General features: G+C 40.0%; 1 pseudogene across 1 annotated transcript in view; it reads right to left on the minus strand.

Moving 5' to 3' along the window:
* Positions 1-246: 246 nt before the first annotated feature.
* LOC119578457 overlaps positions 247-14,363 on the minus strand; it is a 21,286-nt pseudogene continuing 7,169 nt past the window's right edge. Inside the window, exons 7-44 of the transcript XR_005229200.1 lie at positions 9,677-9,774; positions 9,507-9,600; positions 9,276-9,420; positions 9,009-9,182; positions 8,813-8,931; positions 8,599-8,709; positions 8,383-8,514; positions 8,099-8,290; positions 7,829-7,979; positions 7,661-7,746; positions 7,337-7,583; positions 7,044-7,224; positions 6,835-6,966; positions 6,555-6,736; positions 6,289-6,463; positions 6,048-6,205; positions 5,850-5,963; positions 5,545-5,771; positions 5,084-5,206; positions 4,833-5,008; positions 4,518-4,731; positions 4,322-4,419; positions 4,064-4,238; positions 3,824-3,990; positions 3,589-3,747; positions 3,428-3,509; positions 3,199-3,350; positions 3,011-3,123; positions 2,815-2,926; positions 2,447-2,522; positions 2,043-2,364; positions 1,846-1,961; positions 1,669-1,772; positions 1,455-1,599; positions 1,263-1,379; positions 997-1,158; positions 779-913; positions 247-267 (exon numbers count right to left, since the gene is read on the minus strand). The product of XR_005229200.1 is annotated as an uncharacterized LOC119578457 (transcript). The remainder of the gene's footprint in view (positions 268-778; positions 914-996; positions 1,159-1,262; positions 1,380-1,454; positions 1,600-1,668; positions 1,773-1,845; positions 1,962-2,042; positions 2,365-2,446; positions 2,523-2,814; positions 2,927-3,010; positions 3,124-3,198; positions 3,351-3,427; positions 3,510-3,588; positions 3,748-3,823; positions 3,991-4,063; positions 4,239-4,321; positions 4,420-4,517; positions 4,732-4,832; positions 5,009-5,083; positions 5,207-5,544; positions 5,772-5,849; positions 5,964-6,047; positions 6,206-6,288; positions 6,464-6,554; positions 6,737-6,834; positions 6,967-7,043; positions 7,225-7,336; positions 7,584-7,660; positions 7,747-7,828; positions 7,980-8,098; positions 8,291-8,382; positions 8,515-8,598; positions 8,710-8,812; positions 8,932-9,008; positions 9,183-9,275; positions 9,421-9,506; positions 9,601-9,676; positions 9,775-14,363) is intronic.

A 14,363-nucleotide genomic window follows, 5' to 3' on the forward strand; every position in this document is an offset into this window, starting at 1 on the left:
CTAGGTCAGGCTAGGAGTCATTTAGAAACCTCAGCCCCTTCGACTTTCCCAATTTTAGGTAGGTAGTTTAGACTAGCCCTTCAGGGTTTTAAATTCAATAAAGTTGAATTAAAAAAAAACCTTTTTCCCATTCTCTTAGGGCCCCTCATGACCTCAAGTTGAAACCAAAAAAGGCTGGAGCCTCTCCAAGAAAAAAATTTTCCCCTTTACCAGTTTAGGTATTACCCCCCCTTTGCATTTGCCCTGCTACCTCCTGTAGGCTTTCCCCTTGGAGTTTAAGGGTTTAAAGGTTATAAAAACCTGGGGGTAGCCCCCCCCAAAGTTCTAGGTTTAATCTGAGCTAAATTACTTTTCAATACCCCCCCACCTTATCAAGGTGGAAATTTAAAAAAGATTTTTAACCCAGTTAGTTTCTCAGTTCCCTTGGGTTGCGGGGACCAAGCTCAAACCAGGGACAAGAGTGTTTGCTTTTTGGTAAATTAAACCCCAAAAAGAGAGTTCTAATTAAATATATTTTAAAAATTAAAACAAAGGGCCCTGTGGGACTGCTTATAAGCTCTTGCACCCCACCTAGCTGTCCACCTTCAAATCATTGCCAGCGTACAGAAGGAAGGTGGTATTCGGCCCGTATGGTAGAAGGGAATGAGAAGGGTTTCCGTGCAGGTACAGTTTTACCTGTGGTAAAAAAAAAAAAAGTTGTTAAAGTAAATAAAAGTTAAATTATCCATTGGTTCTAAAATTGGTTTAAAGGCAAGTACAGAGTTTGAGGAGCTCTTACCATCCTTTCGTACACGAACTGCATTCCCCTTTAAAACATACACATGAACACCATGCTCAGTCTGGGTGAAGAGACCCAATCATACTTGGTCAATTCTCCAAAGTTACTTGCCAAAGCACCAGGCACCTTCAAGGTCTGAAAGAGGTCACCACATTATTATAGAGTGGCCAACTTTAAGTTGGGGGGGGAAAAAAAAAAAAAAAAGCGTTACTACTTGCCTGCATTTTCTCCCTCTCCACAGAACCAGATTTATCCTTAATGTGAATATGTCAAACCCCTGTAGCAATAGGGGAGGAGCTGTGAGTCACTGCTACATATGCTTCATTCTTGCCAGCCAGGGCATCAAGGTGTGAAGCCTTTTTTAGGTCATGGTTGAACTCCTAGGGGGGGGGGATATAGGGAAAATTAGTTTTCTCTCCTAGCACAAGGAGATAAGGAGCCACAAGCTATAATGTGTAGGGGTTATGGCCAAGACCATGCTTACCAGAGCCATAGCGTTTGTACCCGCATCATATTTGAAAGTCTTCAAATTTGAGGAAGAGCTGAAGGAATCATCTTCCAGCACAACCAGGTAAGTTTTCCCCAAGGTAAATGCTGCTGCCTGAAATTTTCCAGTACATTACTCTCCATCTGGCAGGATAGATATACCTTACCCTTCAAGGTTAACATTCCTCACCTCAACTGCACGACTAGTTCCCAGGTAGTTCAGTAGCCTGTATCCTGTTGGTGCAGTTCCACAAATCACAGCAGAGGAGGTTTCATGATCAATCACTGCCAAGCAGTCCTTACCATTATGCAAGTGGAATGCCTGAGTGGATAAAGATCAGGTTAAAACTACCTTAGACAGACCCAAGATTTAATCTTGGTAACTAGAAGGAATCCTGACCTACCCACTAGGTCTCTGCATGTATGGTACTGAAGGATACAACAGTTTCGACTGGACTAATGGAGAAGATGTGGCCATAGGAGTTCCTTGGCCCAGCTCATCTGAAATCTAGACAAGACAAGACATAAAAATCCATCTTAATTTCCATTCACTGTAGGGTGGGGCTAGAGTAATACCATACCTGTTGGTAGTTGACGAAGCTGTATATGGGAAAGTTACAAGCGAGTTGCCACATACAGCCAAGTGATTGCTTCCCAAAGCCAGCAGCTACAGTTGCTTTAGGAACACTAATACTGCCTGAAACCAGAGCCATGTTATAGCGTGGTGTGAATGGGTAGTATTTCTGCACTACCATACTAGACTAAAAGTAGACTACACACTTGGTGGGTGGGAAAGCTGACAACACATCCAAATGTTCCTTCTCTTCACAGAGGTCCTTTAGTTCATCAGCTAAGGATCTTCTTCCAAGCTCGGGCCCATATATCTGGACACTTGTATCATCCCAGTTCAGGCCAACAAAAGCATCAACAGAGTTGTGTCCCAAGGGATTTGACAACCTATGAATATTGGAAATTAAGACATGGCTTGTGAATAAAAAGGTCAAATAACCAGAGTACAACACTTTACTTACGTGCTGGTTGTAGTTTGACATTTTTTTCCTGGAACTTGTTTCATAAATCCCAGAGGTCGTTGCCTTTTTCTGTGGAATTTTTTGGGTTTTTAAAAATGCACTCCTAGCCTGTAAAGGGCTGGGGCAAAAATTTCTTAAAGTGGTCACTTACCCTAAGTACCTTTGAGCTTGTGAAGCTTTTGGGGCCCTCTTCTAGAAGACCCCCATTTAAATCAAGGGTGTGTTTCCTTTAAGTACCAATATGAGGTCTGTAAGTTGTAACCATTTACAAGGTTTTTCAAGAGTCAACTTGAAAATGTTTTTAGATGCGCAAAAAGGTTACTTCCTGTAATGGTATCCTTTTTCCCCTCAAAACGAACCTGTAGGAGTCGTTTCATGCATTAATGTGATACCTCTATCAATCGATTTTTGGAGAGAACAAAAAAAAAGAGCTACCAACCGTATCTTCATACAGCTTATCAAACTGATCGAGTTGAACTTCTTGTCCTGGACCTCAAGGTTCTGCTCAACAAAGACTACCTTGTCTTGTCAGGTACAGATACAGTGACCAAGCCAGCTACATTTTGTTGCTCCAGTGGTCAGGAGAATAGTATTACTATCTACCTGTACACCATCAACAGTACCACCAACTCTGAGGGGAGGAAATTTCACAATCAGCTTTCCCTTTAATTCTTGACAGGCCAACATGATGCCTTATCCACACTGGTGGACTTACTCTAGGTTTTTCAAGGTCAAGCCTTTGAAGGTAGTAATTCCACTAACAGGCTTTGTAATGCCACTGTCATTATGTAGTACAGCAGATTCTTCAAATGCCGATACATCAACACCCTGTAATCAAAACTAAGTTAGTCAAGGGAAACTATTTTAGTTTAGTTATTTATTAACAAATAAAACAAGCCTTACCTGAACAGTGCTACCACTGCCCATGGACAAGTCTCCTTTTATGGTCAGCTTTTGATTGAAAGTCTTTTCAGCAGTTATTTCAGCACTCTTACCTACTGACTAAATTGGTCTTCACATCCAGTCCATTGAGGTTCCATCAAGAGCCACAGATCCTGAAAGTATCAAAAGTGAATTGTGGAATCTCCTCCCCCCAGGGAAATTTCTCCCCACAACTAAAGCTTAAGCTTACCTGTTACTTGGACTTCTGGGAAGGTCTTTGCACCAGAAATGGTCTGCATCTTGTCTGTCCTCAGGATTCTTTCAAGCTCAAACTGAAAGAAAATTTTACATGAGCCATTTTAACCACTCCAATAAAATGGATATGCAAAAGTCAATCTTAATGCAGCTTACCACATCCGAATCCTGTAGAGGATTTGTTACAGTGTCTGCTTGCAAGCTAGAAGCTTCAAGGTTAGCCAGATTCCAAGATGCAGTTACCCTTTGTTCTTTACAAGTGTTCTTCAGTACTTCTTCTGACAAGGTAGAGAAGTCTTCACCATTTATCAAGCCCTAGAAAAGCAAGGGCCTTTTTAGGTTAGCCAGTTTCCAGAATTCTTAACTCTGGTCAGTTGACTACAAGACTTGCCTTCATTATGATGTGTGCATTCCCAGTGACTTTGGCACTATCGATGTCCTTTACACTAGATACTGTGTTATCCATGTCACTCAGCCAAAACACACTGGCAAGGGTTGCCACGTTCTCATTGTTGAAGGAGTTGCTGATAGCCAAGTCCTTATTGAACACAGCATTACCTGCAGTAATAAAAAAGTTTTTACCCAGTTCTTGAAGCAAAGATTTGCCGAGAGATTAAGCAAGTTTACCTACCGTTTACTACAAGGTCTCCCATGACCTTTCCATTCTGCATGAAAGAGCTACAGAATTGGCTCATTTCAAGCACCAGGGGTTCTCCACCACCCACTTTAGGAACAATGACAAAGTCATTTACAGCAATACTGTTTTTAATGTGTATGGGTTTTGTAAACTTCTTCCTGCCAGTAACCTGCAAAACAAGATCATGTCACTCAAAAAAAAAAAAAAAAAGATACAACCTTGTCATGATAAAGTAAAGTGCTCACAACCAACCCTTTGATGTGTTGAGGAAGACTGCAAGGCCTGCTCATGAAGATGCCAGCCTTGGATAGTTCCATCCAAGGTAATTGGAGATAATGACTCCACCTCAACTGGAATAAGAGATATGCATGCATTTCAAAAGGCACCAAGCTCTGTACCTCCCCCCCTGTCCATTCAAAAGGTGTCCCTACACCATGGAGTTGCTTACCAATGTTTGTCGAATTCAGGGTTGGTCTGTTCATCAATCTTTGCAGTCATTGTATGCAAGCGACCAATATCTACATTATCTATGTATGTTCCTTGGAAGGTCACAGCAGATGCATCAACATTGGCAAGAGAGTTCACTCCAGTTAGGGTCTGGGGACCTTCATTTAGAAGCCAAGCAGACTTGTATGCTTGTTCTGATACACCATCAAAGTCTCCTGAGCACAAGGAGAATTTGTTAGCCAAGGAAAAAAAAAAAAGGTAGTTTAGTTATTTCGTATTAAATCCCCCCACCCCACCACACATTCACACCACTCACTTTCGAAGTGAAGAGTATCAACCGAAACCGAGCCTTCAAATGTAAACCACCAGAAATGGTCTCGGTTGTATCCTTGTACACAACCTTCCTTTCAAAGGCTGAAAGGTCCGTTCCTTCAGCATTTTGTGCTACTATTGTAACCATGTTCCTACCAACCAACTCCTGGGTTGTTGACACTGAAAATTTAATATTAACATTAGCCCTTCTGCAGGAAATTTGGGGGCACTTGCATCAAACAAAGTAATACTTACCAGATTTCCTCAGGCTGTCGTCAAAGAAAAATTTCTTTGATCACTACACCATCAACTGTTCAAAGTTACCCACATAACAGCACCAGCAGATGTTGAAGAGTTACTTCAACCTCTGTGAAGTCTCTGGCCGAAATAGGCTTTCAATACTTAATATGCCCCATCCTAGCTTTCATGCATCCTAACTAGGAGTGACCAAGTTTTGCCAAGCACTTGAAGGGAAGTATTAAATACCAACTAAACAAGTTGAAGCAAAGTGCTTTTAGGCCCTTTACTTGAAGAGTAAGGCTCTTGTACAGCCCTCGACAAGTAGAATCTATTTATGCCACTAGGAATTATACTAAATATGGAGTTTAAACGCCATAAATTTTTTGGGTTTTTTTGTTGGTTATTGACATGTTCTCCACAACATCCATTGTAGCATTTTGGCAAGCTCAAGCTAAAATTTTATCCTTTAAGCCTACTTGCCTCTCACGGTTTCAGTTGCATTAAGAGCGACGACACTATCAAAGTTTACACCACCAATGGTTATTTGGCCAGCTACATTCAGGTCACCATTCACATCTGCTGACGTCATTGACAAGTCTTGTAGAATGTTCTGTGCAGAGCCCTTCTTGAGTACTACATCAGTTGCAAACTTGGCAAGGTCATAACCACTGACTAGTCCTGCCGTCACATCATCACGACACTCCTGGATGGACAAGACCATAGGATATAGAAGAGAAAAATTTCCATTAAAAGCCTGGTTTTTAATACAAAAGTTACTTACCATATCCGAAACAAAGGTCTTTGGAGAGACAATGGTGTGGTCAGAATCCAAGAGTACGTAGTCATCCTTTCCAACTCCGTTAATGGTAGACGAAACAGTCAAAGCACCAGCAATCTGTATAAGCAAGCAATACGATTGTCAAGAGGGATCAACAAGTTTTACACAGGGTTGCAGCCTTATAAGGGGTTAGAGTCTTACCTGGACAGGTTTTTCAAAGGTCAGAGCAGTATTCAAGCTTGTGGCAGTGAGGGGAACTGCTGTATCCCTGATCTTGCCAATACTAACACCATGGATCTTATCACTAGTAACATCTAGTTCTTTATCGAAGATCACCGAGCCGTTCACAGCTCTTCCAGCTGGGGGGGGGGGGGAAGAGGTTAAGCTTTTGGCTGCCATCCAAAATACATAAATACCGAATTTTGCATGCACACCTACACACCATTAAGATCCTTCAAGAACTGTTCATGAAGTCCTGTTGCTAGGTAATCCAAGTCATAACCAGCCACTAGCTTGGCCACAGTAGAGTCCTTCTCTAGTGTGAGACTGGTGAAAGTCTTCTTTGACAGTGTTGCATCTTTGTTAAGCAAGAGGAATTCCAAGCTACCTCCCACTTGCTGGAAGAAAATAGGCCAAGTAAGATAGAGGCACCATGTTGAGCATTACCATTTCCTTTAGTGCCAATGTACAGATGTACAGATTACTTGCCTTCACATCGTTTATGGCATTTGTTACTTGAATACTCTGAGCCGAGATAGAGTCGAAAGTGGTGGGAACAGAGACAGTCACCGTTTCATCCTTCAGGAATACCTCATCTGGTACTAGAACACCATTCAGATTGTCAAACCAAACTCCATTAACTGCCTCCAGGCTGCCAACACTATGGAGTCCTGAAACAAGGGTGAACAAGTTCTGGTCAATGCCCCCATCCAATTTGAAGTTTTTTTTTTTTTTCTTTTTTTTTTTTTACTCATATTGACAAACATACCAGTAACAACTTGGGTGTTTGTTGTTGTGTGGAGGAGTGCACGGGCCTTAACATCTACAGGGTTAAGGGGCGTCATGCTTTCCACAGTATCTATGTTGGGCGCTATTAGATCATCACCTACTTCCAGCAGTCCTGATGGGTAACAAAGAGTTAAAATTGTTGTTTAACAGTCGAGTCACTTAATAAGAGCCCAAAACCAATTACCTTACCTTCAAAAGTATCTGGTTCCATTCACAATGAGAGATGCTACAAAATCATCGAAGTTTCTGCCATTGACATTGGTAGTACTTATTAGTGTACTATCAGCACCATCTACCGTTACCAGTCCATTTACAGTTGTTCACCATAGGTCAGTAGAAAGAGTAGAATCGTCCACAGTCAATGCATCGACTGAAAGAAAGCAGAATTCAGGCACGTTTCAAAATTTCTACCCAAAGTAATTTAGGATCCAACAAATATTAAAGTACTAATTATAAAACTGACAATACTACAATTTTCTTACCTGTACCAGAGACTTGCAGGTTATCAACCAGAACCTTGTCAAAAGCAACATCTGCAGTTATGGTGTGGTCCTGGTGGAGGGTTACCAGCTCATTCATGGGAATAACAGCCGTATTATCAGCCTTGACGTTTTCTACAATTGCTAGAGCACCTCCTGCCACTGCTACTTCAGCAAAGGTTAGGTTGAGCTTCACATTTGTGTTGTTCAATAGGGCAACACCGTCATAAGAGGCTACAACACCATTGACCTGACAAGAGATCATTTTATTAATTACAAGTAGTCTTATCCCATTTATTTGGTCTCACTTTTGGTAAGTATGCTTACCGTGTCTGCCGTTAGAGAGTCAACTGTACTGGCAACACATCCTGGTGTACTGCATGTAGTAACCAGGTGAGCAAAGTGAAGTCCATCTGACAAAGAAAAGAGAAGTCAGGATGCAGACCACTGCATAGTTAAAATTTGCACACTATCATGTTCCATAACACTGCTTACCCAAGTCTGGGTTGTTAATGGATCTGGATTGGGAGACGGTGTTGGCAACTCCTGCAAGCCGAACTTCGAGAGCCTTCCGGTCATCAATTAGCGTCCTTGTGTCTGCATGGAACTTGTAGTCCACTGCCATGGATTCAGATTGGCAGAGGATCTGTCAATAGATGTATCAATAGCATACCTCAACATCCTCGAAAGTGAAGTACTTGCCATTTTGGTACAAAAACCTACTGGAACCCCCACTGCTATGCCACTTTCTACACAGTTGCTTACATCTTTCACTTCCGAAACTGCCGAGCCTGCAGGAAGAGTCAGGCTGCCATCGATGTGTACAGGTTTCGTGAAAGTATGGCTTTCGGTGGTTTTGGGGGCCTGTTGTACATCCAGAACAAGTTGTGACAACCCATCATTGGCCATTTCAGTCTTGTATGCTGAGCACCATTCAGCAGTAGCATTGTGGTAGGTCTGTAGGGAAGCTTCATTAGCATACAATCCAATTATGGGAAAATTGGATTTTAGAGTTCTTTTAGCCATGTGCTTACAAGACTAATACTTACCCCAAGTGGATTCTGGTATGTAAACTCTAGGTAAGAAGAAGCTGGTCGTGGATTAGCCTGGCTTGTCGACATCATGAAGAGTGCCTTATTTAAGGTGTTTGGCAGGTTGCCAATCCATGCCCATTCTACTCCCTGGTAGAAAGAAATTTGGGATTTCTAAGTCTGCTTTACCCAGTACAAAAGTTAACCCGGTACACTTGCTAGATTTAGACTTACTGGAGCCGACAAGGGTATATTTATCCTGACGAAGCGCCACCCATTGTATTGGTAGAAGGCTACACCCGATGCGCTATTCACAACACCCAGCAGCACTTCACCATGCTCTCCCTGGAGAAAGGGACTTAATTCTCATGCCTGCTTAAAGCAAATGGACTTTCCTCAAATGTAGGATGCCCCATGGGTGGCAGCAGCAGCTTCCAAGCCTCCTTACCTTGTAAGTTATCCACTGGTATGCACCTTGGGTTGGAATGCACTGGAAAGGCAAGAATTTCTCGCTGGCTTCATCATACCTATAGATGACCGAGTCTATGTTGTAGTTTTTCCTGCCACCTGGAACCACAAGTGGGTTAGAAGGCTTGTTTTGCCAGTGGTCACACGTGTTATTGTAAAGCTCTTCTTATCCTTACTTGCATCAAGGCTATATTCATTAGCAACTGCTAAGAAGTGCTCCGATTTCTTTCCATTTGAAAAGTGGAAAGCAGCCCAGTCCCTAGCAGCACTGGTCCGGATGCGTTGGAAAGGCCTCATTCGTGCATAATGGACGTCGTAGATGAAGATCTCACTGTCTATCTCCACATTGCCTGCAATGGTCAAGATACAGCCAGAGTGTTCTATTGCTCAAATCCTTGTTAAACCAAGCCTCCCCCCCCCCCACACACAAATACAAGACGTACTTTTATCATCCATATGGTTTGCCACTGCTACAAACTGCCTAGTCATGATCTTGAAGGCCTCTAGGCTACGCGCACTCTTTGTAAAGAAATCGGCAGTGTCTAGCTTGTCGTAGTTAGTGTAAGTGCCTTTCGAAGTTACAGCAGTCTGAGAAGACGTAAAGAGTAATTAGTTTCTGGAATTTATGAAAAAATTCTATGCGAGAAAGGACACCAAGGACACCAATTCCATACCTCTAGTTGGAATACATTACTAATGCACTCCATGCTGTTTGTTGTAGAGTCGAAGGAATTTGCAAAGGCCAAAAACACATCATTGCCAATTCCCCTGAAACAAATTTCAAGAAATTTGCAAATTTGTTGGATGCTCCATTAATCTCTAAAAACTAGATTAAAATACTAACCAGAGTGCTACATCTCTTGCTGCCTGCGTTGGCAAGGCCCTTAAGAATTCTAGTTTGAGGCCATTGCTCCAAGTTATTCTGTATACACTACTTCCAATCTGAAGAGACAAAGATTGGTACACTTTGTGTCTATACCTTATAAGTAGGTCCGACATTTCTTATTTCATGCAGCTTACCCGATCCGTTTCAGCTACACTTTCTGCACAGACTATTTCAATGAATGAAGTAGCCTTCATTACAGGTATACATTTTGATGCGCCTGTGCTGACAACCGAACCTGCTGCAGCGATCATTGGCCTAAAATGAGAGGCAATATTAAAATTTAAAAGTTTTAAATATTAAGGGGGGGCAGTTTGACTTGTTAATCTTGCTTACAATAGAGAGGGGGTAGACGCTTATTCCAGTGCCGTAAGTGGTTAACCACACCGGAAAGACTGGTGCTCAAACTAACGAAAGAATTCATCCCAGAAGGAGCACAAAACGTGCTTAGTCGGGGGGGGGACACTGATTGAAGATCAGTAAGCTTTCCCAGTAGCCTATAGAGGGTAGATTTTAGTTATCCATTTTCCCTTTAGAAACGAATATTCAAAATAATACAAAAAAAAAAACAACTATACTTACCCTCTGTATCGGTCGTTATTCCATCTTCAAAAACTTCGGCGGTATCTCTTGCTAGCTTTTGTTAGTGATGAAAAAATTTTTGTGCCAAGTGTTCAAGAGATTTTGGCGGAAGCGAAACAACCTTTCGTCTTGAAAAGAGAAGACTTAAAATCAACTTAAAAATCACTTTAAAGATTGAAATTATCCGGGAATCTTGCCCATTGTCGATTTAAAACAATTCCAACCCCTCCCCCTCCCAAATTTTTAATATATATATTTTTTTTTTAATTAGTGGAAGACAAGCCCTGGGTGGCTAATGGGGACCGTACATTTTCAAGTAGTTGGTAAAAAAACCAAGTTTAATACAAGTTAAAAACTATAATTAGTTAAAATAAGGATCGCTGCTCCACTACCTAAACATTAAACCCGTGTAGTTTTAGAACCAACTTTTGTCTTTTGTCTTGGTCTTGCTTACATACTTTGCGAGCTATTTGCCCCCCCCCCCCTTCCCCCCCATTTATGGAAATGGGAACGGTTTTCCAGTAGTTTTAACTAAAAAATGAAAGGAAGCTAGGAGCAAATATTTTTTTAGTAAATGGGGGGGGGGGGGAGGCCGAGCCATGCCCTTTAAAAATAAGGCAACATTTCTCACGGAGCCATAGTGGAAATTTCCTTATTACCGTAGCAGAAATTACGGGGGGCCCCCTAACCTCACCTTGTAAGCACCCTTTGTTAGAGTGGTAAGGGTACTAAAGCTGGACCACAAGCGACCAAACATTCCAGAGTCCTGATCATCGTTGGCAGTTTCCAAATCTTCATTTTGGATGTCTTCCGTGGTATCTTGTTCGCCGCCTCTAACTGGTGTGCTGTCAAACCTTTGAAAAAAAAAATAAAATAAGTTTAATTGTGTTTTACTGGAACAAACTTTTTTTCCAGACTTTTGATCACTCACCCAGTAAAATAGGCCGCAAGGAGCACCAACACGAGAAGTGGTCTCGTGCCGAACGCCATCTTGCCGTCTTTGAAGGCAAGTGGTCTTTCCTGAAATTGAAGGAAGCTTCAGCCCAAGTCTCAGATTTGACCAAGAAAAAAAAATCCGACTATTGTAGTTCTAAAAGAACTACAATTAGTGCAAGAAATGTTGGGGGGGGGGGGAAGAAAAAAAAAAAAAAAAAAAAAAGATTGATGGGGAAAGTCAATTACTGAACCATAAACAAGTAGCTCAGGGACGGTCAAAAGAGACCGTTTTATCAAGTTGTATAAACCATTATAAATCGAGATTTGCCACCCCCGTGTTCATTTTAATTTGTTACTCGCATCCAAGATTATGTCTATTTACATTAGAAAATAGTAAATCTTATTGCATTGAATAAAAGCCTTAACATGCATTATTTGATAATGCATAATTATGGCGGTAGGGCGGAGAGGCTTGATTTTGAAAGCCTATAGTGTCAACTTTAATACGTTACTTAAGCACAAAACACAAACACAAATGAACTTAAAAACCACCATTCACCATTAAGAACCAAGCACAATTAACGAGAACTTCATAATTTCCATCTTAATAAGCTCTCACCTAGGATAATACCCTTGGTTCCTGGGTGTCCAGAGAGCGTTTGCTTCTCAGGCCTTATCTGCCGCTGGACTCTGATCACCCAAGTCTACGGCGTCGAAGGTCGACTTCGGAATGGTTCGAACGAGGCGCTTTTTCGAAAAATGTGGTTCGAATTATTTGCGCGTATGGAAATTCATTACATATTTTCCTTAACGTTAGGATATATGTCTATATATATATATATATAATATATATATATATTATATATATATATATAATATATATATATATACATATATATTAAAATGTTATATTTATATATATTTTATATTTTTCTGTCTTGCATGTGAGTGTAAATTTATTAGTATCTTTACATGTATTAATAAACATACCAACACACACGCACACATGCACACACACACGCACACGCACACGCACACGCACACGCACACGCACACGCACACACACACACACACACACACACACACACACCACACACACCACACACACACCCTACACACACACACACACAACCACACACACAAAACACACACTACCTACACTATGATAGGCACACATGCACACATACTACACAAACACATACATAAAACATACCACACAAAAACACACACACACAAACACACACACACACACACACAAAAAACACACACAACACACACACACACGCACGGATATGCATATACCTGCATATATACATATATGTTTATTTCTATACATAGAATATGTGTATATATTATGTATATATGATATATATATATATATATAATATATATATATAGTATATATATATATGTGTGTGTGTGAGGTTTTTGTGGGTGTTTATGTGTGTGTGTGTGTGTGTGTGTGTGTGGGGTGTGTGTGTGTGTGTATACACACACATTTATATACGCCCCACATATGTGTATCTGTGTTGTGTGTGTTTATATATGTATGTATATATTTTATATATATATATATATATATATATTTTATATATATATATATATAATATTTTGTGTGTGTGTGTGGTGTGTGTTGTGTGTGTTGTGTGTGTGTGTGTGTGTGTGTGGTTGTATTTACACACCCACATTTATATACGCCACACATATGTGTATCTGTGTGTGTTATTATCTTTATGTATGTATATATATATATTATATATATATTTTTAATATATTTTAATATATATATATATATATATATTTTAAAGTATTAAAATCTTTTACACATATATGTGTTATATATATATATATATATAATATATATATATATATATATTAATATAAAATAAAATATAATATATATAATATATAATATGGAGAGAGAGGAGAAAAGAAGCGGAAATAAACTGGTGTGGTTTTGTGTTTTTGTGTGTGTGTAGTGTGTGTGTGTGTGTGTGGTGTGTGTGTGTTGTGGGTTTTTACACACCACACATTTATTACGCACACATATGTGTATCTTGTGTGTTATATATTAAAGTTATGTATATATATATAATATATATCTTATTATATATATATATATTATTTTATAATGTATATACACATAGTGTATATGTATATAACATATACCATGTATGCGTGTAAGTGTGTGTGTGGTGTGTGTGCACTCACACACACCTACATATACACGCACAGATTTAAATAATTTTGCTCTACATGCTGAGACCTAAGACTATTAAATTGCAATGTACCATGTGAATTTTCTGTGATACAAGGTTCTAGGATGTAAATATCAAATATATTTTCCTAAGCCTTTGAATTTAGACAGAAATAAATATTTAAACATATCGTCATTTAATGTTAAGGTGCCAGATATCAGGACTTCTGTCATTCTAATATCTTACATAATTTGTTATATGCAATATTTGAGTCCCAAGTACTCATTTATCTGTGTTTTCCTTATGTATAAAAAATATTGATATCAATACACCATCCTAACTCATACTGCGAACTTATAGATTTATGAGCATATAAGCGGCACACAAAAAAAAAAAAAGTTGTTTATTCTGTATAATAATCACTCATCCGATTGGAATTACAATAGACAACATACATACACACATATTATATAATCTATATGTATTTACACTCACAGTACATCATCTGCCAGGGAACTACACGGTAAGCCATACGTCAAAGTGAAACCCAATGTACTAGGCGTGGGTTTTCTTCATTCGGGATTCAATTCCATTAGTCTTTCAAACTTGGGAACTCAGTGCTTATACAATGCTATATGTCAAGATCAAGGCCTCCTTAGGTATATCAGTCAAACACACGCACACACACACACACACACACACACACACACACACACACACATACATACACACACACACACACACACACACACACACACACCCCACACACACATAAAACACACACACACACTCACACACACACTTAGAATATGAGGTGTTATCATGAGATCGATGAGAACGCTAAAGGGTCCCGTCTATGTAGGGTTTGTTAACATTTAAGTGAGGGAGGTAGCTTCCTAAGCACTCCTTTTAATTAAATACAGTGTGTGTGT

Source organism: Penaeus monodon, chromosome 11 (assembly GCF_015228065.2).
Source record: "Penaeus monodon isolate SGIC_2016 chromosome 11, NSTDA_Pmon_1, whole genome shotgun sequence".
Taxonomy (NCBI): Eukaryota; Metazoa; Arthropoda; class Malacostraca; order Decapoda; family Penaeidae; genus Penaeus; species Penaeus monodon.